The 27,596-nt window shown below is 35.9% G+C and overlaps 2 non-coding genes across 2 annotated transcripts; one reads left to right on the top strand and one right to left on the bottom strand.

Moving 5' to 3' along the window:
- Positions 1–954: 954 nt before the first annotated feature.
- LOC121442215 lies at positions 955–1,061 on the bottom strand. The gene has a single exon (XR_005973533.1). It is a non-coding gene; the product is annotated as a U6 spliceosomal RNA (small nuclear RNA).
- Positions 1,062–4,478: 3,417 nt separating this feature from the next.
- LOC121442217 lies at positions 4,479–4,586 on the top strand. Its single transcript, XR_005973535.1, has one exon. It is a non-coding gene; the product is annotated as a U6 spliceosomal RNA (small nuclear RNA).
- Positions 4,587–27,596: the final 23,010 nt, after the last annotated feature.

The raw sequence follows: 27,596 nt of genomic DNA, 5'->3' as shown, positions 1-27,596 counted from the left end.
GTCAGTATGGCTATTGGATAGGGTCATTTCAGGTTCCCTATCCTCAGCTGCCCCAGGAACTAACTGAGGACATCGCGCTGGGCACGTGGGAGCCCCTCTAGGTCCAAGTCTCTTGCCAAACCTAAGCTGGTTTCCTTAATTAAGATATGTGCTTTCCTGCTCCCCTACCCAACCTTCCTTTATCCCAATCATCCCGTTTCCCCAAGTTCTCCCCATCCTCCCCTTCTCACTTTTCTCTCCCCATCTCCCCTTACCCCCCTTCCTCCCCACCCCCAAGATCCCAATGTTTTGCCCTGCAATCTTGTCTACTTCCCCTACCCAGGAGGATAGCTCTATGTTTTTCTTTGGGTTCACCTTCTTATTTAGCTTCTTTAGGATATCAAATTATAGACTCAATGACCTTTATTTATGGCTAGAAACCAATTATGAGTGAGTACATGTTCATCTTTTTGGATCTGGGTTACCTCACTCAGGATAGTTTTCTATTTCCATCCATTTCCATGCAAAATTCGAGAAGTCATTGTTTTTTACCGCTGAGTAGTACTCTAATGTGTATATATTCCACACTTTCTTCATCCATTCTTCCATTGAAGGACATCTAGGTTGTTTCCAGGTTCTGGCTATTACAAATAATGCTGCTATGAACATAGTTGAACAAATACCCTTGTCATATGATAGGGCATCTCTTGGGTATATTCCCAAGAGTGGTATTGCTGGATCCAGGGATAGGTTGATCCCGAATTTCCTGAGAAACTGCCACACTGCTTTACAAAGTGGTTGCACAAGTTTACATTCCCACCAGCAGTGGATGAGGGTACCCCTTCCACCACAACCTCTCCAGCAAAGGCTATCATTGGTGTTTTTGATTTTAGCCATTCTGACAGGTGTAAGATGATATCTCAAAGTTGTTTTGATTTGCATTTCCCTGATCGCTAAGGAGGTTGAGCATGACCTAAAAATATGGAACGCTTCACTAATTTGCGTGTCATCCTTGCCCAGGGGCCATGCTAATCTTCTCTGTATCGTTCCAATTTTAGTATATGTGCTGCTGAATCGAGCACTGGCCTTTACTTTGAAGAGAAATTTTAACTACTGGTCCAGTATCTGTATTTGTTTTCAAACTTTAGGTGGTCAGTTTTTTCTCGACTTTGTCTTACTAATTTGTATATACCTGTAGTTTGTCCGTCTCTTCCTGGTTATTTCAACTGGCATATAATAACCGTAATTGCTCACCATTAGGCTCGGTATTAATATTTGCTTATTAATTTCTGGTTTCAGAAATATTAATTTATATTTTATTTTTATATGTAAGTATATGTGATTACTGGAGTAAGTTTTGGGGTGCTGTATTGTGCAGGAGTCCACAGAAGCCACAAGAGAGCATCAAATAACATGTAGTAACGTGTAACATGTTACAGAGAAATGTGAGCACAGTGTGGGTGCTGGGATCTGAAAACCAGTAGGCTGCGAAAGTCTCAAATGTCTCTAACTGCTGACCCATCCCTTCAGCTGTACTATGTTTATTGTCGTTATTTCCTTTTTTAAAAATAGAGTAATCTAGAGGCTTTGTTAATTATCAACAAATTATATTGTATATGAATGACAATGTCAGAACACAGTTACCTTTTAGATGAGCCTAGAACTTAATTTAAAAATAAAAAAGTCTAAAATTGTCTATCTTATTTAAAAACCTAATGTTCTAGTTCTTTATTGTTTAAATTTGAAATGCATTATGTTGAAAACTCTCAAATGCATCATGAAGATAAATGAATATTTACATAATCAATGGTGGCCAGCTGCTATTTGGGACAGGCTTTCAATATTTTACTGTTATTTTTACAAAATTCTCAGAAGCTATGGTAAAGAAAATCTTAGAATATTAACTATATATTTTTCCACTAAGCTTATATAATATCTGTATATCATTTTTTAGAAAATAAGAATTATTATCTGTTTATAAATTTACCTTTTGATTAAGTCTATTTTTCTGTTTAGTATAGCTTAATGATTTTATAAATAATAGTGATGTATACTAAAACTTTATAATTATAAAAACCATAATAATATGATTTAAGTATGAAATGTAGTTTTCATAGGATATTCAACATGTAAAGTACTCTGTATTGTAATTATATATATATTTACATACATGCATCATATACAAATATATACAAAGAGGAGAAACTGCATAGATAACAGCCCTTTGTATTATTTTACATACACATCACTGAATTAATTTTAAAGATATTCTTTAATAAAAAAGTCTTACATTCTTTAAGTTACTTGAATGATATCTTTTAAAAAAAATTATTTATTTGTTTGTTTGTTTGTTTATTTATTATGTATACAATGTTCTGAAGAGGGCACCAGACCTCATTACAGATAGTTGTGAGCCACCATGTGGTTGCTGGGAATTGAACTTAGGACCTTTGGAAGAGGAGGCAATGCTCTTAACCACTGAGTCATCTCTCCAGCCCCACTTGAGTGATATTTTAGGGAAAAGCTGAGAATGATTAAAATCAGCAGACTAGAAAATATTTGATGTATTCTTTTATATCATAAGTTCTTTAAAATCTATTTCAAGTTATTCTAAATTGAAGCAGAAAATGTAACATTTGCCTTTCATTTGAGATATATTTGCAGTTCCTTTTATTGGCACTTTAATTTATATCTGAATTGAAATCTCGAGTGTTGAGATTTGTAAATGAATAGTAGAGGAAATTAAGATGTTAGTGATGATGGTATCTATAAAAATGAAGACATTTCTCTTGTTGGTCATACACTAAAAACTATTTGCTGATGTTTTATTTAGGAAAATAATATTACAGATATATTTACAGGATAGTTTTCCTGTTAGCATTTTGCAAGGTTATAATAGAATTGAAACTGTGATAGCTCAGAAAATATTTATCTGAAGGGGAATGACAAGGAATCGTTAGACTTTGTGTTTATCTATTTTATACTAACGGAGCAAGGCGAATTATCCAGAAAACTGCAGATTTTATCAAAATATAAATTAGAAAAAAGTATAAAAACATGCTAGACGTAATTTTAATCTGACTACATATTCAGATACATCATTCAAATATTTCATCCCGAAGACTTTGCCCGTCACACTCAAATTATTTTTCTTTTTCATTAGTTTGCTTGCTTCTTTTAATACACTGTTCCTCTATAGTCTAAGTTGGCCTGGTATTCATTAGACATCTCGTGTTGGTTCTGAACTAATGACAAAACTCCTGCCTCAGGCTTGAGACACTATTCTCAGTTTCCTGCTGACTTTCTTGCTCAGGATGATACTTATTTAGGAGCTGGAAGAGTTAAATCTGCCGATTGAGTGAGACACATTTGGGCTCAGCAGGATAAGGTAAAATAGTCACATATATCATTCAAATGGTGATCATAGAGGTGACACTGTGACAGCATGCTTTCAGTGCCTCTAAGTTTGTGAATTGCTTTTATGACTGCTTATTTCAAGGGCACAGAATATTTGTAAGAGAAACCACTGACGCTTAAGTGTATTCAATTTTGGTTACCCCAGAGATAGCTATTTGCTTCGGCTATAGAGACAGACATGGAAAACAGAATGGAGAACATCAAATTGAAATTTCAGCAGGATGCCTCTTGGGTGATAACATCAAGTGAATTTAACTTTTGATCTACTTTCATGATAAAAGTATGTTTTTGTTCAAAAATGAATGGAGCAAGTGTCCCTGAAGCCCCTCCCCTGGTAGAAAATTTACTGATAAAGAATGGCTACTGAGAAAAGGAGAGTCCCTCTCCTTTAGGGATGTGGTTCCATGTGTCAGTCAATGACCTCATACATCTGTACAAATGACCTGCTCTAATTGGACTCAGAAGGTTATAAGTAACAACAACTGACATAGGACAATAGGAGGTTGAGGGAAAGATGGTGCACAAGGAGAAGTTAGAAAGAGGTCATATCAATAGATGTGATTAATGATGTATAAAAATATATGAAATTCTCAAAGGATAAATAAAAATATTATCTGAAGAAATCCTTTAGCCAGCTCTCTGCTATTCACTTGGATCATTTTTTTTTCAAATGGACAACTTTGGAGATCATTCTCGGGCAACCTAATGAGTGTGACCTAAGAACCCTAGAATTGGTGAACTGCAGGCAGTCTTTATTGGGTCTCTAGATGCCCGATTGCTATGTAAAGTTTCCAATCCAAACTGTTAGAAAATTTCCACCTTTTCATTCTATTTGAAGAGGATCTAGATATGAAGGGTGCACAGTCACAATGAGCACCATCTTAAGGGTTTTCTGGATCTCAATCTCATTTAAACTTTGATTTTTAGTAAACATTCAAATAAATAATAATTCACCTACATTGCCCAAGTTATCACCCTTGCAGGAAACACTGTCATCAGAGAGTAAACGTAGCTCCTTTCCTCTTCCATTTACTCATATAACTTCCAGAATCGTCAGAAATCCTCTAAAAGGATGTACTCGTGTGCTCGCTTCGGCAGCACATATACTAAGATTGGAACGACACAGAGAAGATTAGCCTGGCCCCTGTGCAAGGAAGAACTAACTCATTTGATTTCTCCCGCAGTTCTTTTGCAGTCTATGGTTTTCTTATATTTTATTTACCTTCAGTTAAGAAAGTGCCAGAGCAGAAGGCATGACTAATTTCTTCCTGGGATTCCACAGATTTCAGTAGCTGTCCCCCAAACAATATTGAATGTGCCCATCAGTTGATGACATGAGTTGACATTTGTAAATCCTTCTGTAGACAGACTTTTACAGGATTGACAATAATTGTGATGTTCTGATTATTGTGGAAAGTTTCTTTTTGCCATTTCTGATATTTTTATAAAAGTAAATTGGATATCAGAAGTGATTTTAAAAGATCCCTGTGAGTATGTGAGTATCATGAAGAACCTGCCCTCAAATACTAGACCATGTTCTTGGCTTAGAAAGATGTGACAGGATCCACAGATCAAACAGATTTGGGGGAATAAAGTCCTTCAAGATTATCAGCTGTCCTGAGCGAACACAGAGCTATCTCCAAGTAAGATCCCAAATAAGCCAAATGTAGTCAAGACTCATTCCATCACTTAAGTAGCTGATAACTTCAGGAAGATAATGAATTGAAGTCATGTACAGAAATAGATGAATATGAAATCTTTATTCCAATGGTTGTAATCTTTGCTGCTTGCTCCATGAAGTCTTACAAGAAAAGCATACAAATATCAGGTTCTCCTAGCCTTGTCAAACATTAAATTTAATTCACATCCTGTTTCCTTCCCAGATAAAATTTGACAATTTCAGAGCATTTATATAACAAGCAAGTATATAACAAAACACTCATTATTATTAAATATATTTCTTAATAACAATGCTTATATTTAATGCATTATGTATTTAATATATACATATATAAAATGGTTTATTATATACACACATATACTTGCTATACTTTTGTCACAACCAATGCCTTATTTAAAGAAAAACAGAACAGTTTTTAAAGAGTATAGAAACGGACCTCTAAATGTTTCCTAACTTTTCCTTTTTGACAGGTGATAAGCATTACAATGGTACGAAGAGGACTTTTCCCTTTCTCTTCTTATTTCAGTACTATATAGGAGGTATCCTCACATCAACCATCACTCAGATGACTCAGGGTGCTTCTCACTTGTGGTTTGGCTGCCTCTGTCAAGAACAGAGGGCTTGTATTTGCAGGGTTTCTACATGTTATAGGATGGAGACTGTGTTCTTTAAAATTAGATTCATTGAGTGTGCTCACTCAGACTTGTCCAGGATTAGTATGGTCCATGTGATGGAAATCACACCACTAGAGAAATCTGTCCACACCCCACAGGCTGGATCAAATAGCAAGTGTTCCTCAGCTGGCAGTGGGACTGTATGACCTCATCCTGAGCATCTCATCTACCGTGAGCCTGTGCTGATCATGGGCATTTAGTCACGGCTGCTGTTTGTGCAGTAACCCCATTGCATCCAGAAAACACTGTTTCCTTATACTCAGTTACTGGGTCTGGCTCTTACAATCTTTTCATCCCCTCTCCCACCGTGATCCTCAAGCCTTGGACAGAAGAAATGTTATATTGATGTATCATTTAGAGCTGTGCCTTCCACAGCTGAAGAAATAGCTCAGCGGTTCAGAGGACTTGCTGGTCTTATGGAATACTTGGGTTCATTTCCGAATGTGGTGGCATGTTGTAATCTGTAACTCCAGTTCCAGGGAATCACAAGCCTTGTTTAAGCCTCTGTGGACCCCTTATATGTATACACTATACATGCCTTCATCCAGACAAACACTCATACCCATAAAGCAAAATTAATATATATTTTTTTTTATTTTAAGGAGAAATCTTTTAAAGTGCTTTTTTAAACTCTGGAAATCTAACCAAGAAACAATGCAACAACTGTAGTGACAAAAACTTATCTGAAATATCTGTGTGAAATCTTTAGTTCTACATTAAAAATTGTGAAATTGATTAAGAAGGAAACTAGAGAATTTTCACTGAAGTTGTAAAAAGTTTATGGCAATAAATGAGAAGGGATCCAGCCTGCAAATTCAGCTAGCCTGAATGACTAGTTTCATTTCCTTACCCATCATCAAATAAAATGGGTTATAAAAACGAAAAGCAAGAGGAATAAAAGACTCAAAATCATTTGACAAATGTAGACGAAAAATACTAACCACAGAAAGAAAAATAAGAGATGCAGTCTAGCATAGAACCAGCAGTCAAACTTTTGAGATATTTCTATTGAATTCTGTTGCTGGGTTATCTTTCAACTCGAAGAAATATAATTTTCTATCTTCTTCATGCTTCATTTTATCCCTCAGCAAAGGTCACAGATTCCCCACAGAAGTCTTAAGAGCAGTGTGGTGTATTAAAAGGAGGGGTGGTGGTGGGTATCACACTCAGTCAGGACCTCTCAGTGTGATATCACGGGGAAACTTCAGTATAAAGAAATTAAAATGAATCCAAAGGGTTTATATTTTTGTTTTCTATTTTCCCTCCCTTTTAATCTTGTGGACATGTGTGTAAATGTTTTCAGGTGTGTGGAAACAATTACATATGCATCTATAGGCATGTGGGGGAACAGAGTTGACATGTGGGACCAGCTTCAATAGCTCTTAGACTTTGTTCATTGAATCAGGAACTCTCAATTTGACTCTGAACTCAGAGATGAGGCTAATCTCTCTAGCCACCTTGCACCGGGATCCCCAGACTTTGCCCTCTATATTGAGAATTTTAGTTGGACTGGCATACACACTATAATTTATTTGGGCGCTGGAGAGTCTCACACTTGAGCATGTAAAGTTCCTCAATCACTGAGGCATCTCCCCAACCCTGCATTCTCTGAACGTTCTATAAAGCACATTTCCAAAATGTTAAATGATCCATTTTGTGAATTAGATTTTCTGCTCTATTTACTTAGTGTTTATTGATTGCCAATATTATACAGTGTATACATGAGATATGCATTTTATTTAAAAACAACTACTGCAGTCAAACAGAAATAAGATTATTTCAAATAGATATATTTGAATTAACATGAAACGAGTTGTATTGTCTTCTTACTGATTAAGAGAAATAAAGTGATCTTTATTCTAACAACTCATGATTGCTTCTTTGAACACAAGAGAGAAAAGGGAAAAGCAAATTGCATATTTCTGAAACAAAGGAATAATTCAGAGTAGAACAATGCTAGACAACCTCTCCACTGTTTTCCTTAATTCCTGAACTTTTCCTAAATTTTAAAAACAATTTAAAAATTAGCTAATGTGTATAATATCAATGAGCAGAAAGAAGTTATTAAAATGATTCTTTTGTTAAATAATTCACCATTAATAGTTTTGCTTAATATTGTTTTGTTTGGCAAAGCTCTAACTGGGCAGCCCAGGATGACTTTGAATTCATAGTCCTCATATTCTGCCTCCTGAGTGCCAAGGTTACAGTCAGCAAACACTGTGGCCAGCTAATGATGAATCAAAAATACCCAAATGAGCTTTCCATAGACCTGCCTTTATTCAATATTCTCTAGGATATTACAAATGTCATTATTTTCTATTTTATTTTTATATAGTTTTTGCTAACAGAGCTCTCATGACACATAGTGACATTACTTTAGGACAGTTAATCTGTAGAGATGCAGCTGTCCTTTTAACTGAAGCATTGGTTTGTTCCAGTCATTTTCCTTTTTACTGTTTATTCATTTTTTTTTTGGTTTTCTCATTTTTATTTCCAGTTTTTACCAGCGGATAAAGTTCTTGTTTCTTCTAATAATTACCAATATAACTCTGCAGGATGATATCATCTCCTTCTCATGCTGATATCTCACCAACAATTTCCCATTCTGAAGCAACATTTACACAATATAGTAAGAGACAGCTGCTTAATTTACCTTAATGGGAAGACAATGCCACAATATATCAAGATAGCATACTCAGCAGATCCTGGGAACATATGTTCCTTGTTCTCTCTTGCAACATTGGGCTTTGTTTCTCACAAGCCTTGCAGAGAATGGTTTTTTTTTTTTTTTTGGAACAACTCACAGGCACAGAGTTTCCTAATACTGGTTCTCTTCATTAGATCACAGAGTGGCAGAAGTCCAGCTTTCAGCAATTGGGGACAATCAGTAAAGCAATTCCAGATGACCTAGCAGCAATACAGCTTCCAATATGATCGAGCTTTAACCAGCAAGTGGAAATACCTGTGAGTTTCCTTTTGCAAGTGAGTCTGTCACTGAGGTCTTGTCCTTAGTAAAATAGAAGCTGCAGAGAGCTATAAAGATTTCTGAACTGACTAAACACTATATTGGGGGAAAAAAATCCGTCGAAGGAAGTGTTCCATGTGATGCGAAATCAGCTTCCTGTTAGGGCACATCAGGGGACGTGAGAGCTGAAAGGGTTAAATGTTGTACGGTAATAAAGCGATGCTGTCTGTGAGATCATCACCATCATTATTTTTTATTTTTATTTTTATTTTTGGTTTTTCAAGACAGGGTTTCTCTGTGGCTGTGGAGCCTGTCCTGGAACTAGCTCTTGTAGACCAGGCTGGTCTCGAACTCACAGAGATCTGCCTGCCTCTGCCTCCCAAGTGCTGGGATTAAAGGCCTGCGATACCATCGCCCGGCTGATCACCATCATTATTTATGACGAAAGCCTAAGAACCAATGTTTCCTCAATCCTGTTTATGAAGCCTGCATTGTTTGCAGAAATATCATACACAGTCGGGGACATTTTAAGACTGGAACAATAATTTGCATTGGGACTTGTTGCTTCAATGTTGTTGAGGACTTATACACCACAAAGGTCACAGAGAATGTGGAGGGGCCTGGTGGCTGGTCCCTTGATGTTACAAGGTTCAGTTTCAACAAACCTACAGGAATGTGGTATTTCTGATTGATTTCAGGATATGAAAGATTGTCTTTTTTATCAGTACTTAAAATAAAAGCTCTAGTTAAATAGTAGGCTATTTTGTATAGTCTGTACTTTACAGGAAACAGGCATTTCCAGGGCTTTTGAAATTTATTTTTCTCTGATTTATTTTACATTACATTTTCCAAAAGTTATTTAAAAGTAAAATACCTTTATTTTCACACACTAAACACACACACACACACACACACACACACAGGAACAAAAAGGAAATCTGGCCTGCTTTAACACTAAGGAAATGCTTTGAAATTACAGGTCTTCCTTTTGCCTTCTGTTTGTGTGACTCTATCCTTATCATTTATAATCTCATCATTTGCTTAAGTAACTTGTTCTGCTCTACCCAGACAAACAAATCTGGAATGAGGAAAGCAATGAACATTTTAATCTTTTCAAAATGAGTTGTACATTCAGGAAATCTGGGACACAATAAAAAGACCAAACCTAAGAATAATTGGGATAGAAGAAGGAGAAGAAGTACAGCTCAACGGTCCAGAAAATATATTTAATAAAATTATAGAAGAAAACTTTCCCAGCCTAAAGAAAGATATTCCTTTGAAGGTTCAAGAAGCATACAGAACACTGAATAGACTGGACCAAAAAAAAAAAATCTCCTCGCCATATAATAATCAAAACACAAAACATACAGAATAAAGAAAGAATATTAAGAGCCGCAAAGGAAAAGGATCAAGTTACTTATAAGGGTAAACCTATCAGACATACACCTGACTTCTCTATGGAAACCATGAAAGCCAGAAGGTCCTGGATAAATGTACTTCAGAAACTAAGAGACCATGGATGCAAGCCCAGACTACTATACCCAGCCAAGCTTTCGTTCACTATAAATGGAGAAAACAAAATCTTCTAGGATAAAAACAAATTTAAACAATACGTAGCCACAAATCCATCCGTACAGAAAGTAATAGAAGGAAAATCACAAACCAAGGAGTCCAACAATGACCACAATAACTCAGTCATCTAGAGACCCTTCACCAGCACAACTAAAAGAAGGGAAACACACAAACTCTACTACTAAAAAAGTGACCGGAGTTAACAACCACTGGTCATTAATATCACTTACTGTCAATGGACTCAACTCACATATAAAAAGGCACAGGCTAAAAAATTAGATAAGAAAACAGGATCCAACATTCTGCTGTTTACAAGAAACACACCTCAACCACAAAGACAGGCACCTACTCAGAGTAAAGGGCTGGGAAAAGGCTTATCAAGCAAATGGACCCAAGAAAAAAGCAGGTGTGGCCATACTAATTTCTAAGAAAGCTGACTTCAAAGTTAAATCAATCAGAAAAGATAGAGAGGGACATTTTATACTCATAACAGGAACAATTCATCAGGATGAAGTCTCAATCCTGAATATCTATGCCCCTAATATAAAAGCACCCATGTACGTAAAAGAAACATTACTAAAACTCAAGGCTGCCATCAAATGGCACACACTAATAGTAGGAGACTTCAACACTCCTCTCTCACCAATGGACAGGTCAATCAGACAGAAACCTAACAGAGAAATAAGAGAATTAATGGAGATAATGAATCAAATGGACTTAACAGACATCTATAGAATATTTAACCCAAATAGGAAAGAATACACCTTCATCTCTGCAGCTCATGGAACCTTCTCGAAAATTGACCACATGCTCGGTAACAAAGCAAACTTCCACAGTTACAAAAAAATATTCGTAACCTCCTGCATCTTATCAGACCACCATGGATTAAAGTTAGAATTCAACAACAATGCTACCCCCAGAAAGCCTACAAACTCATGGAAACTGAACAGTCAACTTCTGAACCACACCTGGATCAAAGAAGAAATAAAGAATGAAATCAAAGTCTTCCTCGAATTCAATGAAAATAAAGAAACAACCTATTCAAACTTATGGGACACTATGAAAGCAGTCCTGAGAAGAAAGTTCATAGCACTAAGTGCCCTCTTAAAGAAAACAAAGAAAGCACACATTGGAGACTTAACAGCCCACGTGAAAGCTCTAGAAAAAAAAAAAAGAAGCAGACTCACCTAGGAGGAGTAGAAGACTGGAAATAATCAAAATGAGGGCAGAAATCAACAAAATAGAAACACAGAAAACAATCCAAAGAATCAATGAAACAAAAAGCTGGTTCCTGGAGAAAATCAACAAAATTGATAAACCCCTATCCAAACTAATCAAACGGCAGAGAGAGAATATGCAAATTAATAAGATCAGAAATGAAAAGGGGGACATAACCAAGACACAGAGGAAATTCAAAGAATCATTAAATCTTACTACAAAAGCCTGTATGCAACAAAACTGGAAAATGTAAATGAAATGGACACGTTTTTAGATAAATACCATATACCAAAGTTAAACCCGGACCAGGTGAACAATCTAAATAGACCTTTTAGTCGCGAAGAATTAGAAGCAGTTATCAAAAACCTCCCTACCAAAAAAAGCCCAGGACCAGATGGTTTCAATGCAGAATTCTACCAGAACTTCCAAGAAGAGCTTATAGCTATACTCCTTAATGTATTTCACAATATAGAAACAGAAGAGTCATTGCCAAATTCCTTTTATGAAGCTACAGTCACTCTGATACCAAAACCACACAAAGACTCAACCAAGAAAGAGAATTACAGGCCAATCTCACTCATGAACATCGACGCAAAAATACTCAACAAAATACTGGCAAACCATATCCAAGAACACATTAGAAAAATTATCCATAATGATCAAGTAGGCTTCATCCCAGAGATGCAGGGCTGGTTCAACATACGAAAATCTATCAATGTAATCCATCATATAAATAAACTGAAAGAAAAAAACCATATGATCATTTCATTAGATGCTGAAAAAGCTTTTGACAAAATTCAACATCCCTTTATGATAAAAGTCTTGGAGAGATTAGGGATACAAGGGTCATACCTAAATATAATAAAAGCTATTTACAGCAAACCGACAGCTAACATCAAACTAAATGGAGAGAAACTCAAAGCCATCCCACTAAAATCAGGAAGATGGCAAGGCTGTCTACTCTCTCCATACCTCTTCAATATAGTGCTTGAAGTTTTAGCAATAGCAATAAGACAACATAAGGGGATCAAGGGGATTCGAATTGGGAAGGAAGAAGTTAAATTTTCATTATTTGCAGATGATATGATAGTGTACATAAGCGACCCCAAAAATTCCACCAAAGAACTTCTAAAGCTGATAAACACCTTTAGTAATGTGGCAGGATACAAGATCAACTCCAAAAAATCAGTCGCCCTCTTATACACAACGGATATGGAAGCAGAGAGGGAAATCAGAGAAGCATCACCTTTCACAATAGCCACAAATAGCTTAAAATATCTTGGGGTAACTCTAACCAAGGAAGGGAAAGATCTATTTGACAAGAACTTTAAGGAATTGAAGAAAGAAATTGAAGAGGATACCAGAAAATGGAAGGACCTCCCTTGCTCTTGGATTGGGAGGATCAACATAGTAAAAATGGCAATTCTACCAAAGGCAATTTATAGATTCAATGTAATCCCCATCAAAGTCCCATCAAAATTCTTCACAGATCTTGAGAGGACAATAATCAACTTTATATGGAAAAACAAAAAACCCAGGATAGCCAAAACAGTCTTATATAATAAAGGAACTTCTGGAGGAATTACCATCCCTGACTTCAAACTCTACTACAGAGCTACAGTATTGAAAACAGCTTGGTATTGGTATAAAAACAGAGAAGTCGACCAATGGAATCGTATAGAACACCCATCTAACCCAAAAACCTATGAACACCTCATTTTCAATAAAGGAGCTAAAAGTATACAACGGAAGAAAGAAAGCATCTTCAACAAATGGTGCTGGCACAACTGGATGTCAACCTGTAGAAGAATGAAAATAGACCCATATCTATCACCATGCACAAAACTCAAGTCCAAATGGATCAAAGACCTCAATATCAGTCCGGGCACACTGAACCTGATAGAAGAGAAATTGGGAGGTACCCTACAACAGATGGGCACAGGCGATCGCTTCCTATGTATAACCCCAGCAGCACAGACATTAAGGGCAACATTGAATAAATGGGACCTTCTAAAACTGAGAAGCTTCTGTAAAGCAAAGGACACTGTCACTAAGACAAAAAGGCAACCCACTGACTGGGAGAAGATCTTCACCAACCCCGCAACAGACAAAGGTCTGATCTCCAAAATATATAAAGAACACAAGAAACTAGACTTTAAAATGCTAATTAACCCAATTAAAAATGGGGCACTGATCTGAACAGAGAATTCTCAACAGAAGAAGTTCAAATGGCCAAAAGACACTTAAGGTCATGCTCAGCCTCCTTAGCTATCAGGGAAATGCAAATCAAAACAACTTTGAGATATCATCTTACACATGTCAGATTGGCTAAAATAATAAACACAAATGATAGCCTCTGCTGGAAATGTTGTGGAGGAAGGGGTTCCCTCATCCATTGCTGGTGGGAATGCAAACTTGTGCAACCACTTTGGAAAGCAGTGTTTCGGTTTCTCAGGAAATTCGGGATCAACCTACCCCTGGACCCAGCAATACCACTCTTGGGAATGTACCCAAGTGATGCCCGATCATATGACAAGGACATTTGTTCAACTATGTTCATAGCAGCATTATTTGTAATAGCCAGAACCTGGAAACAACCTAGATGTCCTTCAATGGAAGAATGGATGAAGAAAGTGTGGAATATCTACACATTAGAGTACTACTCGGCGGTAAAAAAAACAATGACTTCTCAAATTTTGCATGCAAATGAATGGAAATAGAAAATACTATCTTGAGTGAGGTAACCCAGACCTAAAAAGATGAACATGGGATGTACTCACTCATAATTGTTTTCTAGCCATAAATAAAGGTCAGTGAGTCTATAATTTGATATCCTAAAGAAGCTAAATAAGAAGGTGAACCCAAAGAAAAACATATAGCTATCCACCTGGGTAGGGGAAGTAGACAAGATTGCCAGGCAAAAAATCGGGATCTTAAGAGTGGGTGGGAGGGGGGGGTAAGGGGAGATGGGGAGAGAAAAGTGAGAAGGGTAGGATGGGGAGAACTTGTGGCAATGGGATGATTGGGATAAAGGAAGGTTGGATAGGGGAGCAGGGAAGCACATATCTTAATTAAGGGAGCCATCTTAGGTTTGGGAAGAGACTTGGACCTAGAGGGGCTTCCAGGTGCCCAAGGCGAGGTCCCCAGTTAGTTCCTGGGCCAGCTGAAGATAGGGAACCTGAAATGATCCTATCCTATAGCCATACTGATGAATATTTTGCATATCACCATAGAACCTTCATCTGGCGATGGATGGAGATAGAGACAGAGACCCACACTGGAGTACTGGACTGAGCTCCCAAAGTCCCAATGAGGAACAGAAGGAGGGAGAAGATGAGCAAGGAAGTCAGGACCAAGAGGGGTGCACCCACCCACGGAGACAGTGGGGCTGATCTATTGGGAGCTCACCAAGGCCAGCTGGACTGTGACTGAAAAAGCAGGGGATAAAACCGGTCTCTTTGAATATGGCGGACAATGAGGGCTGCTGAGAAGCCAAGGACAATGGCACTGATTTTTTATTCTACTTCATGTTCTGGCTTTGTGGTAGCCTAGCCAGTTTGGATGTTCACCTTCCTAGACCAGGACGGAGGGGGGAGGACTTTGGACTTTCCACAGGGCAGGGAACCCTGACTGCTCTTCAGACTTGAGAGGGAGGGGGAGAGGAGTCGGGGGAGTGTTGGAGGATTGGGAGGCTGGGAGGAGGCGGAAATTTTTTTTTCTCAATAAAAAAAAAGAAGAAAAAAGAAAAAAAAATAATGTAAAAAAAAGAAGTATAGAAAAAAATGTATAAGACTAAAAAGAACAAAAAGCAAAATGAGTTGTAATGGTTTGCCCTTTTAACACAATCCTTTTCACAAATGCTTTTGGTAGTTTTTTAAAAATGGGGTCAGTCATTGACATTTAAATGTTTGCTAATTTGAATTCCTCATTTAGTTATGAGAAAAAATATCAATGGTTGTGAAGTGAACTCCTGGAAAAAGAACCTTTGATAAAAGATAAAAGTTTAGGTCCCTAAACTTTGATAAAAAATTGTTCTTAATAATATCATCAATTAACATTTTATTTTTCATGTTTGTCCACCTCACTACTTAAGACAACATCATGCAACCAATAACATCACAAAACAGTTAAAATAAAAATGCATAATAATCCCACATCCAAATGCTCAAACTTCATCACCAATTGATAAGCCCATAAGAATTCATACTTAACAAAGAATAAGTAAAGTGTTGTTACTCAAAGTAAACGTTTAACTATCAGAAATAGTTTTTTAAATTATACACTGCAGTATCTAATGTGCTTTGTATGACTTTCATTAGAAATCCTAGTAAAATAATTATTTTTCAAATTTTAAATCTATTTTGGTAGAGGAAGAGGATAACCCATATATTATTTCAACCTATTTTGAACTACTGATTACATAGTTTTAAGGTAAATGTCCAAATTGAAAAAAGAATAATACTTTTAGTTTTTAAAGCTTTTTCAAAGACACTAAATTTCAAAATAGTGCTAGCAACAGTTTTTCATTGCCTATATTTCATATGCTGAAACTGTAACAGTGGAAGGCAATTTAAGAGATAATGATCATGAGTTAGAAGGGAATAAAAGGACCAAGAAAATATGCTTTAAAAAAAGTATGCATCAGCAAGCTAGACAACAGCTAGGAAAGAAGATATTGACAGAAAGTCCATAACAAAATTGGAGGCTGGCGGTTTCTAAAATGTAGGAATGAGGGTAAAGAAATGAGCTCTACCTATGGAAATAAAATTTGAAATAGTTACCCTGTAAATGTTTTGAATGTAATGTGAATCTTTTATCGGGGATTAGGTATAGGGAAATGGCGAAGATGAGAATGCGAATGTAGTCAACGATCTATGTATGGATTTGAGAGCAGCAAAGCTAAAATAAATTGAATCAGTCCAGAAATTTGAAAGGTAAAGGGGAAAGCAGAATAAAGTCAAATCAGACATGGAGATACAGGGCAACAACAGGTGCTCACTGAAGAGAACCACTATCAAGAAATAGACAGCTAACCCAGAACTTTGATTTTGTTAGGCATTTTACCTTTCTTTCATACTAAAATCTTAGGATGAACAGACTCTAGTATTCAATCAACATGCCCTAGGCAGGCATATTTCATAGCATGCTAACGAAATATCCCTTGCAAACACCAGTGATGCTGCATTTAAGCTTTAAGTTCAGAACATAAAAGACTGAAAATAAAAAAAAATTGACAGAGATCTAATAATGACTACTTCTTAAACTGACCTGTTTCTAGTGATGTTATAGATGATAAAAAGATAAGGAAGGAACAAGATTAAGAATGAACACCATGTTTTCAGGGAACACTGTGATCCACTGTGAACATGTAACCAATGGGAAATGACAGGAGTTAATCACATAGGAGTGAAGAGGACATTTTAAACGGTTATGGTTAGTTAGTAAGATCAGCACAAATTTAGAAGACTATAATGACCTTGTGTGTATGTACCCCTAAACACACACACACACAGAGAGAGAGAGAGAGAGAGAGAGAGAGAGAGAGAGAGAGAGAGAGAGAGAAAGGAGAGAGAGAGAGAGAGAGAGAGAGAGAGAGAGAGAGAATATAAACTTACCAAGTAAAAATTTCAGAATATTTTGCTCATGGGACCAATTAATTTTATTAAGGTCTACATAAATTCAGCTGTGAATGTTTTAGAATTTAATGACTTCCCAATTCAGAATGAATTCTGCAATAAAAGCTAATTAGCAGGGAAATGAATACCTAAGATATCCCACATGTGCATAAAAGAAAAGAGTAAAGATCATTAATTGAAATTAAAATTTAACAGTATACTGATGCAGCATGACATAAAACTCCATCTGTTCTACAGCTCCATGAAAACAAAATAATAACAAAAATGCATTAGGAATAACTCATCCTTCTGATGCTTTGCCTGGTTAATTGATGGTAAATATGAATGAATTTGCATAAAAAATGGGATTGGTAAAAATGACCTAATAAATAGTGTGTTAGAATTTCTCTTCTTCCTGATTCAAGCTCAATTACTTTTGGTAAATAAAATGGAATTGGCAATATAATAAAAATATTCTTTATGAATTAAGAATAGTTATATTATTATTAGTTACATATTTGGAAATATTTATTATGATATTTGTGAATTTTCTTAAGCTTTAGTAATTTATATTAAACATTAAAAGAAATAAAACCTGTGTTCTAAAGGGGAGTAACTACTTTTGTCAAAACGAAAACAAAACATATGGAGTTTATTGAACTAATGTGTCATATATTTTATCTTCTCTATATTTTTAAGTTTTAAAATGTTAATTCTTATGTTTACATTTGAAATTCATGCTTTTTATGTTTTTACAATTTTAAAAATAATATTCACATAAATAAGTTAGTGTGCATGTCACTAACTTTTTGTTTATTGTCAAATTGATTTCGTTATCTCTTGTTATATTATCAGAAGTGGTACTTCTATGTCATGTAGGTTTTCTTTCTGTTATTTTGAAATGAATTCAAATTCTACCTCTATTTTTCATCTTCTAGTGAAAATAGCACACATATCAAATGCAAGACAAATTTTCCATAAGACATTTCTAATCCCCTAGAAGACCATTCTTTTTGTATGTCATGCCTATTTTCAGTCTTAATTTTATACAAATCATCATTGACTTTGTATTTTGTATATAAGCACAAGGATTACTATTATGAATGGAAGATAATAACTCTATTGAGGATAAGTAAAAGTCCAGGAACATTTTTGAAACATTTGATGAGAGGGGAAAGCCCTGCTCTCTCTTAGACCAGGAGAACCTTCTCACTAATATGACAGGTTGAATGGAAATTCCAACACAACTTCCAAATGCTTAAGGCCATTCTCAATTCTCAACTGAAAACCTGCAGTTTCCTAATATTTTCCCAGAAACACCGGTTTAGAAAAAGGCATTCTCTAAACCCTTATAGCAATCTTAATGGCTTCAGTTCTACCATATCAGATTATAATTCCATCAAAAGCATCCAGTATGTCTTTTATCAGAAGAGACTGAGGAAGAAATATGGTTACATAGCAAGATTTTGAGGTGTAACTTGAGGGCCACTAAACTTATATATATGGTTAATTCTTAGATGCTGCCTTATGCTTTCTTGGGGAAGTTTGTAATCAGCCTTCAGTACATCATAATTTCCTTATTTTCCTTGGAGATGCACCGTCCCCGGCTTGAGAGTCTTTAACTTCTTAAGCACCTCTGTTTCTTTTATGCTTAGCTTTAGTCTAGGGTAAAATAATTTTAATAAACAACTCATTTAATGAGCTGAATATTTCTGAAATACTTTTCAGCATCAAAGCCAAAAGTTCTGGTTTGGACAGAGCTGGATTATCTAAAATTCTAAAGGAACTCCTTAGGATAGAAGAGTCACAGTTGGAACTGCGTGTCTTTTAATCTCACTGTTGGTAAAGTTAGGTATATGATACATTTCTGTAAGGGGTGGGATGGATATACATATGGGTCTCCATATATTTGGATTAAAATATATATCATAATTTTGTATAGCCACAATCACAGAAATCAAATAAAAGCAACAAAATTTTACCTTCTGTAACTTGATAACGACTCTGCAGTCAGTAGCTTTGGGTGCTTTCATTGGTGTGATAAATATTTAATGGAATTAAAGTGGAAAAAGTCTACTTGGACTTTCACTTATATAGAGACTGAACAATGACTGCTACAGTTAACTCCCCCAGGACTTGACAATTAGCCAAAATTTTTGTTTACAGGATCTCCTCATGTTATCATCGCCCCCAAACAGCAGGAAGTAAAATTAAGAAAATGATGTTGCCAAGACGAGGAGGGCCCTTAAGAATGTCCTGCTTCACATAAAAGTCAATCATACATACTACGCATTTATGCTGAAGATGGGGGACCCAATATTACAGAAGAGCCATAGGTGACAGTCTAAGCAGTCAGCTGTTTCTTTTATTTCTTGAACTTTTTATAAATTGCTTGTTTGCACTTCCTACCTACTCAGTGAATATTAGTTCCTTATTGGTTGCCTGATGAAGTTGAAGACTAGATAGTTACAGTTTTCTTTGTTGATCAGACTCAGAAGAGAAACTCACAATAGAGGTGCAAAGTGTGTATGTTTGAGAAACATCAAAAGACAGTTTTAGATTGCAATGTAAATTAGGAAAGAAAGTGAGTTAGGTACAATTCTTTCAACTCACCACGAGAGGCTAGATAACAAAGTATTTTCTCTGAATTTATCAAATGCAAATGGACTAGATTTTGTTGATGCATTTAGTGTCTGAATATATTGTATATAGTTATTATACTTATTGTTTATAGGTTTTCTTGGTTATAGCTTTCTTTATTATTTTAGAGAAAAAAAGGGAGAGGTAGTGATATTTTGTTTATGATCTGACAAACAAAGCTTGCCTGAAGATCATAATGCAGAGACAAGACACTGGTTGGCCATAGTGGCCAGACACACACATAGTGGTACCACACACCTTTAATCCCAACAATCGGGAGGCAGATGAGTTTCTTTGAATTCAAAGCTACTTTGGGCTACATGAGATTGATTCTTCTTAGGGCCATAAGATAACTGGGCTCTTGTGGTGCCGTATTACACTGACTGTTCTTGATTGTCTTCTTCCCTCGCCATTTAAGTGTCTTCATTTGGGATAATTATAGGTCTAGGTGCTGCTTCCTGACAAGTTTATCTTGTTTTGTTGCTGGGTTCCTTAGTTTATGTTTCCTCTTTGGTCTTCTGGTCTGTGTGACCTGGATTTCTGGCAGGTGGTGGGACCTCTGATCCAGTAGGGAATCTCTGTCCAAGCTGGGGGCTAGACTTATAGAGGCTAGTTTTGTCTCTGTTGCAGTAGGGTTGACAGAAGGGATTAAGTGATGATGAAGGGGGTCCACCTGAGTTGGAAACAGAGACCCCGTATTGGGAGGGAATGACAGTGAGACAAGACAAGGGCAGCTGTAAAATGAGCTTTTGGAAACTGAATGTAGGGAATTGGGCAGTTTCACCTACAAACACCACAAGGTCATTCATCTGTTCTTTTGATTGGTGAGGCCTACCTTGTGTTTAATGATTAAGATGGTTCAGTTAGTGGCTAGCTGACTCTATTCTCTGGGCTTTGGCAGATCATAGTAATAGCAGGGCATGTGGCCGAGTGTGAGTTCATGGCAGTAGCAAAGGAAAAAGGAGTATTAAAACTGATATTTAATTCTATTCATTACTGCTTAAACTGAAAATATTACATCATTCCCCTCTTTCCTTGTGCTCCCTCCAGCCATTTTCATGTCTCTCCAATCCCTCTTATTTTAATTTATAACTCCTTTATTGTTACATACTTACACATAAACATTGAGATACTTCTGAGTCCATATGGTTTGTGTATATATGATTTTATGGATGGCCACCTTGCATTGGATAACCAGCTCTGGACTCACTTCCAGGGATACCTCTCCTTGTTTTAAGCAGTCATTTGTTGCCTATAGTTCTCTGGCTAGGTCTGGAACCCTGAGAAATTTCTGACTTCCATGTTAGCAAGTCTATTGATACTGTCATTGTTTTTGTCTTGCAGTGAGAATGTTGACACTGAATTTGTTTTTGTTATTATATCATTTATTTCCTATAAGCACAAATAATTATTTTCACAGAAGTTTGCTGAAATAACATCCTGCAACCATATGGAAGTAATTTCTACATTCTCCTTTTCTTCCAAAATTATGAATTATATATCAAGATTATTTTGCTTATTTTTCCTAACATTTTATTCATTGACATTAATTTCATATTTATTTGTAAATAACTATTGTCTAGGATATGAAAAATACCTTCTGCATTTTTTATCGTTTATTGTAATAGTGTTTTTCTTTCTTAAACAAAAATCCAAGTTTTCAATTAGTATTGTTTTCTCTTGCCTGACAAACAAAATCATTGTTTTTCTTGGAGAGGGTTCAGGCTTGCTAGGGATGATTTCAAAACTCACGTTTGTCTATGTTGCAGTTCTGTTTTACCTCTACTAGTGAAAGAAGTTTGAGTTCCAAATAGTTGAACTAATTTTCGTCTAGTTTTTTTAAAATATACAGTTGATTGTAGCAAGCCAAAAAATCTATGGTCATTTTTTTGTATTATACAGACTGACCATGTATTCCCCCTTTGCTATAAAATTTCTTCTTCACCACTGCCTCTTTACAGTTTTCTCATGATGCTCACAGGTGTTGATTCACTTTTGTCTTTTGAGCCTTTCGTTTGTTTCAGGAGTTGATATCCTGGTCATAGGGTTATTGAATGTGCAAACGGTTTACCCACTCTTTTGTCAACAAGTACTGTCTATGTTTCCATGAATCCTATTATACATATCTTATATAACTACATCTCGTTGCATCATTTCCCATCTCTATCCATGTGCTCATGCTTCATTCCTCCTATTACTTTATAACATACAATTTTTTTATTATTCTCTCCTCAAGGTTATGGATATCAGTTACGGTTCCCCTGCCCGAGATGGACGCTGGTTAGACTCATGCAGGTAAGCCACAGTCAAGTGGCGATACACATTAATGGAGGTGGGTTAAACTGATATGTGTGGGTTAACCAATAAGGGGCTGGAGATAATGGGCCAGGCAGTATTTGAATGAATACAGTTTCAGTTTGGTTATTTCAGGGTTTAGGCTAGCCGGGCGGCCGGAGGTAGCCGCTGCTCCTCTTACCACAATAACTCTGCATTATAATTTTAATCTTGTATGGTAGTACTGTCAAGTGGATTTTTTTTTTTTGGTTTTTCGAGACAGGGTTTCTCTGGACTTTTATTGTTTGTTTTTTATTGTTCAGGATTGTTTGGGCTTTCCTGGGTCTCTTATAATCCTATATTGGGCTTTAATGGGTCTCTTATAATCTTATATTAAAATTACTATTTTTTAGTATCTGTGAAGAACTAAATTGGGATTGTGATGTATATTGCACCTATTATTCATCAAAAATGGCATGATGTCAAACTGACTCCTCATAACTTCTGTTACTCCCAGACATTGCTGACTCTCTCAACATTCATCAGGAAACTTGTTGTACTACATGGTGTTTAAAATAGTAACTCACAGTTGGTTGAGGTGCATAGAAAAAGAGACTGCAGAATGATCAGCCCCAAATGGAACAAGTATTCCACAGCCCTTTCTTCTGAGGTTCACAGATAGTTGTGGTGTTGGTTGGGTAAATGAGCTAAGGACTCAGGAGCTTTGGAAGAGTATAAGGAAAGAGTCTTTTCCTGACGTATTGGTGCAGCTGCACAATGGGACTCAAAACAATTTTGACAGCATGGATAGTTTCTGCTGAAACTCAAGCTGCAATGAATCTCAGGATAAAAGTGGAGCTATTGGCATTGATGGTTTCTGGAAATGAGAGAGTTAGTTTACTTTAAGAGTGTGTTGCTTGGCACGCTCACCACTCTTCAGTGGAGCCCAAACTGGACTTGATTGTTTTAAAAAAGTCAAAAGAGGAAACACTATTTTGCAGATAGGCAGGCTGTAGATGGGAGGAGTTGTGAGGCTGAGTATAATCAGAATATATTGCATGAAATTCTTAAAGAATAGAGAAGCAAATTGATTTAAAACAAAAACAAGAATAAAAGAGAAAAATAACTTTATTTTGGTTTTAAAGATTGAATTCAGTTTTTCATACATACAAAGTAAATTTTCTGTACATAGGTTCACACTGGAACTAGAGAAAAGCGATGTAAAAAGAGGAGATAGAATTCAATATTCTTTTATTGCTTCATTGTGGTATTTTATATGACAAAAATAGATATAGGTATCAATGAGAATCCTGTTACTTCCTCTCTTAAATCATGAAACGGAGTACCTTACCCTACCACTCAATAGTGCACATAATTTCACTCTTTTCGAGTCTCAGAAAGACAGAAAATACCTGTTGAGCCTTGGATAGAAAACACATAGCAGTGACAAACTAAGTCCCAGAGAGCCTGAAGTTCGAGTTATGCTGTCTGGTGAAGTTTATTCTGCATAACGTTTCTTTAGCCAACGGTTTGGAAAGACAGAATGGAGAACAGCTATGTTTTGTCTATTCTTGAAATAAAATTCACAAGTCACAGTAAGTTTTATAGAAATAAAAATATATGTACTACTGTAAGCATTTAGACAACCTGTCATTGAAGAAACAAACTTTTCCCAATATGTAGAAATGTTTAAAAATATGAAAGAAATGAAGTCATTATAATGTCATATGCATATTTTCAGTCATTTTTATACAGAGAGAACATTCAAGCCATAATAATGAGTTTCCCTAAAAGATATATCATACTGAGTTATATCTAAAAGTGAAATGAAAATGACAATGTCATATTGAGCTATATTCAAAAGAGATAGAAAAGATAATGTTCAACTTTGCCTAAATCCCTTACTCTTAGAAAAGCACAAATATTAAGATGCACAGTAGCTTAAATATAAAAACAGGTGAATAGATAAATAAAATTATATAAACATGCATATTTATGTTCACTCCTGTAGCTATCTTTACAAATAATATATGAATACAGTATGGATACATGAGATAATTTTCATCCTCAAAAAGGATAACTCATGTCTTCCCACAACATGACTAGACCTGATAGATTGTTGTTAATGGAAATAAGATTGACACAAAATTAAGATGATCACACAACCTCATTTATATGCTCTATCCGGAAAGAAAAAAATTCCTTATACAGAGTTAGAGAATAAAATAGGTTTACCAGCTTTTTTTTGTTGTTTTTTTTTGTTTTGTTTTTGTTTTTGTTTTTCGAGACAGGTTTCTCTGTGGTTTTGGAGCCTGTCCTGGAACTAGCTCTTGTAGACCAGGCTGGTCTCGAACTCACAGAGATCCGCCTGCCTCTGCCTCCCAAGTGCTGGGATTAAAGGCATGCACCACCACCGCCCGGCTGGTTTACCAGCTTTTGATTATCCATCCGAAGAGTAGGAAGTAGAGCACTAGATCAGAGAATAGTACAGATAAAAGTAGAATCTTGGCATCTAATGCAGCAAATATGAATAAGAGATGGCAAAATTTGGATTGGGTCAGAAATTTTTATTAAATAAGTAGCGTTTAGTTGCTTTCGTCACTAAGAAGTAACTATCTGACAAGGAAGATGTATTCTTTCTCTGTACTGAAGCAGCTGTTTTACCCTCTATGTGCAATCCATGACATCACACTGTAAAGCTGAATTATTTATAGCCTTTAATCAGCTGAAACTAATTAGCCTCTACCTCTCATTTGATTGAACTTCAGTGAATCTTTTCCCTTGCTTGGAAGATACATACATACATATATACATACATGCACATACATAAACACACACATAAACATATCTACATATGCATATGTGCACACATATATACCAAAGGTTGTGTGTGTGTGGTGTATATGTATGTGTGAGTAGAAGAAAGGAGAAAACTAAATGAAAATAAACAATTATAATTGTCTACTTTACTGTGGAAAAATGTGACCGATTTGTTCAAACACTTACTGTTTTGATTCCCCTGTCATGGTGGATTGTACCCTGAAATTGTGGAGATAGATAGATAGATAGATAGATAGATAGATAGATAGATAGATGATAGATAGATATAGGTATGTTTTGTGTGATATTTAATTAATTTGCAAGAAATTAGATAGACCTAAAATATTCGGTTCAGCAAATAATAGAGATTCAGTAGTCAAATATCCTGTGCTTACATTTATACTTAAATCCCGTATTTTAAGCTTTGTACACAAAGACTTTAATTATGTATGGGAATGTAGGGTTTGAAACCTGAAAGGGAAGCTCAGGGGAAGACATGTTTGGGGTGGGGTATTTGAAGAGAGTGGACATCTATAACCTGAACACAGAAGGCCATTACTGAGAGAAGGATGAGGCATGCTCCTGTGCTTAATGTAAGAATAGAATGGTAGTGGCCGAGTGTGGGTGAGTTCTATAACAATGATTGGTAATGTTTTCATTTCTTTCCTACGAATACCCTTCTTTCTAATCACGTCACAGGAATGAGAGACTGAAGGAGCGATTCCATCTAAATGCTGCTTGCCGAGCAATGAGTTCAGGCGAGTACAGACAAGAGCTCAATGACTTTCCTGAAAACCTGGCAAGTTCCTGTGCCACTGCACTCACCGCATTGCTTAGTGAATATCCGAGAAGGAAGGAGTGCTTTTCTGATATTCATGAGACTTGTGAGTCTCTTGTAGCTTCTTGAACCCCTTTTCAGACCAAGAAGGTACTATTTCGTCCCATAAAACACAGCCACAAGAGACTAAATAAGGTTCATTTATAGTAACAACAAATAGTTAAGGATAATAATTTCTACATAGATGCACCTGAAATTTGCAAAGTCGTTTTTCATAATCTTTAAGTGTCTAGAAAACCTGTCTTCATGATAGTATTGCTTGATATGAGTCCATAAAAAATATACCGACAATATGCTTTTAAAATCCCTGTATTGCTATGTTCTAAAGTGATGACTTAATTATTTTATACTTTTTCCTCATTCATATGAGACAAAGACTATTTTATTTGGTACAGTGAAATACCTTGAGCTATAATTTCTGTCTCAGGTGTCTTTCAAAGACTCTTAGAAATTGGAACTACAGCAAGGTGGCAGAAACCTCGAGAGTGCAGGAGTTCATCCTTGTCTCTTTGTCTGGGCCACCATGACCTGAGTAGTCTTACTCTACCCAACATTCCCTTACTATAGGTTTTTACTGTCACATGACCATGGGGAGAAATATCTTTTAGTGGCTCTCATAATCTTTAATAACTAATTATTTGATGACATTTAGTGATGAGTGACTGTTACAGCAGCAGCAGGGTGACATATATGCCATTTGTGAATTACAATTTACACTTTTCATTGCTTAATTCTATCACATCAGAAAAAATATGTTTTTGTGTGTCAGTGGAACTTTAGAACTGCGCGTGAACTCAGTGACTTACAAAGGGAAATATACGGCACTACTAAATTACATGGTGTGTGTTTGGGTTTCATAAGTTTATTTATTTTTTAATCTTGGAATAAGGTAGAAATGTCTGAGTCATTCTTGAACTTCTAGTAATAGATTCATGCATAAACAAAAGGGTCTGAACATAAGTTAAAGGGGAGTTAGTTGTGGATAACTGCTGAAAATTTTTGAAAAAGAATTAGAAACTGGTACGTACAAAATATTGAAAAGTTCAGGACAGATATAATTACTGTCGGTATGCCTTGTTTCCAGTACTTGACACCTAATTGACAGAACTAAGTGCTGATGAACCTGAAATCATTCATCATGTTGACTTGGAAATGACCTCAGATCCTTTCTTGCTAATGCTTCAAGTTGTGTTGTTGAAATTATTTTTTTAAAAATCAATGAATGTAACCATAAAATCTGTGGTTGGAATATTTTTTCAATTATTAAATTGATTTTTGCTTATTTTGTTGGGTGCATTTGTGGCTTATAAGAAAGGCAGAGGCTATAATAGGAAGGGCTTCCAGCTTTATGTACTCTGAAGGCTTCAGTAATCATTTTGCACTCAATAACAATTAATCTCACTTTGCTATTGATGTCAACTTTACTGTTCCTTTAAACATAGTTTAAATTGTACAGAAATCATTATCATGTAGAGCAATGTGTAGACATTCCAGTAAATGTTACACCATGTAAAATGGCTTGAATTGATTTTTTTCATCCTTCATAATTTTAAAGTTTCCCTATAGTGAACAATAAGCACTCTACAATAGACATTTTTTTCTCTTTGGGAATTTTGATGATAGATATGAGCAGTACTTAAACAAAATCAAGATTCTAATTTTCCCTATGCATATTATACAAAACTAAACACAATTTTAAAACGTAGGGTTTTTTTTCTTTTTTATAATTGATTTTTATCAAGCTCTACATTTTTCTCTGCTCTCCTCCCTTCCTCTCCCCTTCCCCTCCACTCATCCCCCAAGGACCCCATGCTCCCCATTTACTCAGGAGATCTTGTCTTTTTTAAACATAAAGCAAAGAAAAACATGGTACAAACCACAATCCAAAAGAACTTAGACAATA

The sequence above is a fragment of the Microtus oregoni genome, unplaced genomic scaffold (assembly GCF_018167655.1).
Source record: "Microtus oregoni isolate MIOR12 unplaced genomic scaffold, Mior012 000087F_ref0000451, whole genome shotgun sequence".
Lineage (NCBI taxonomy): Eukaryota > Metazoa > Chordata > Mammalia > Rodentia > Cricetidae > Microtus > Microtus oregoni.
The sequence above is the reverse complement of the archived record's forward strand: the minus strand, read 5'-3'. Positions and strand labels throughout refer to the sequence as shown.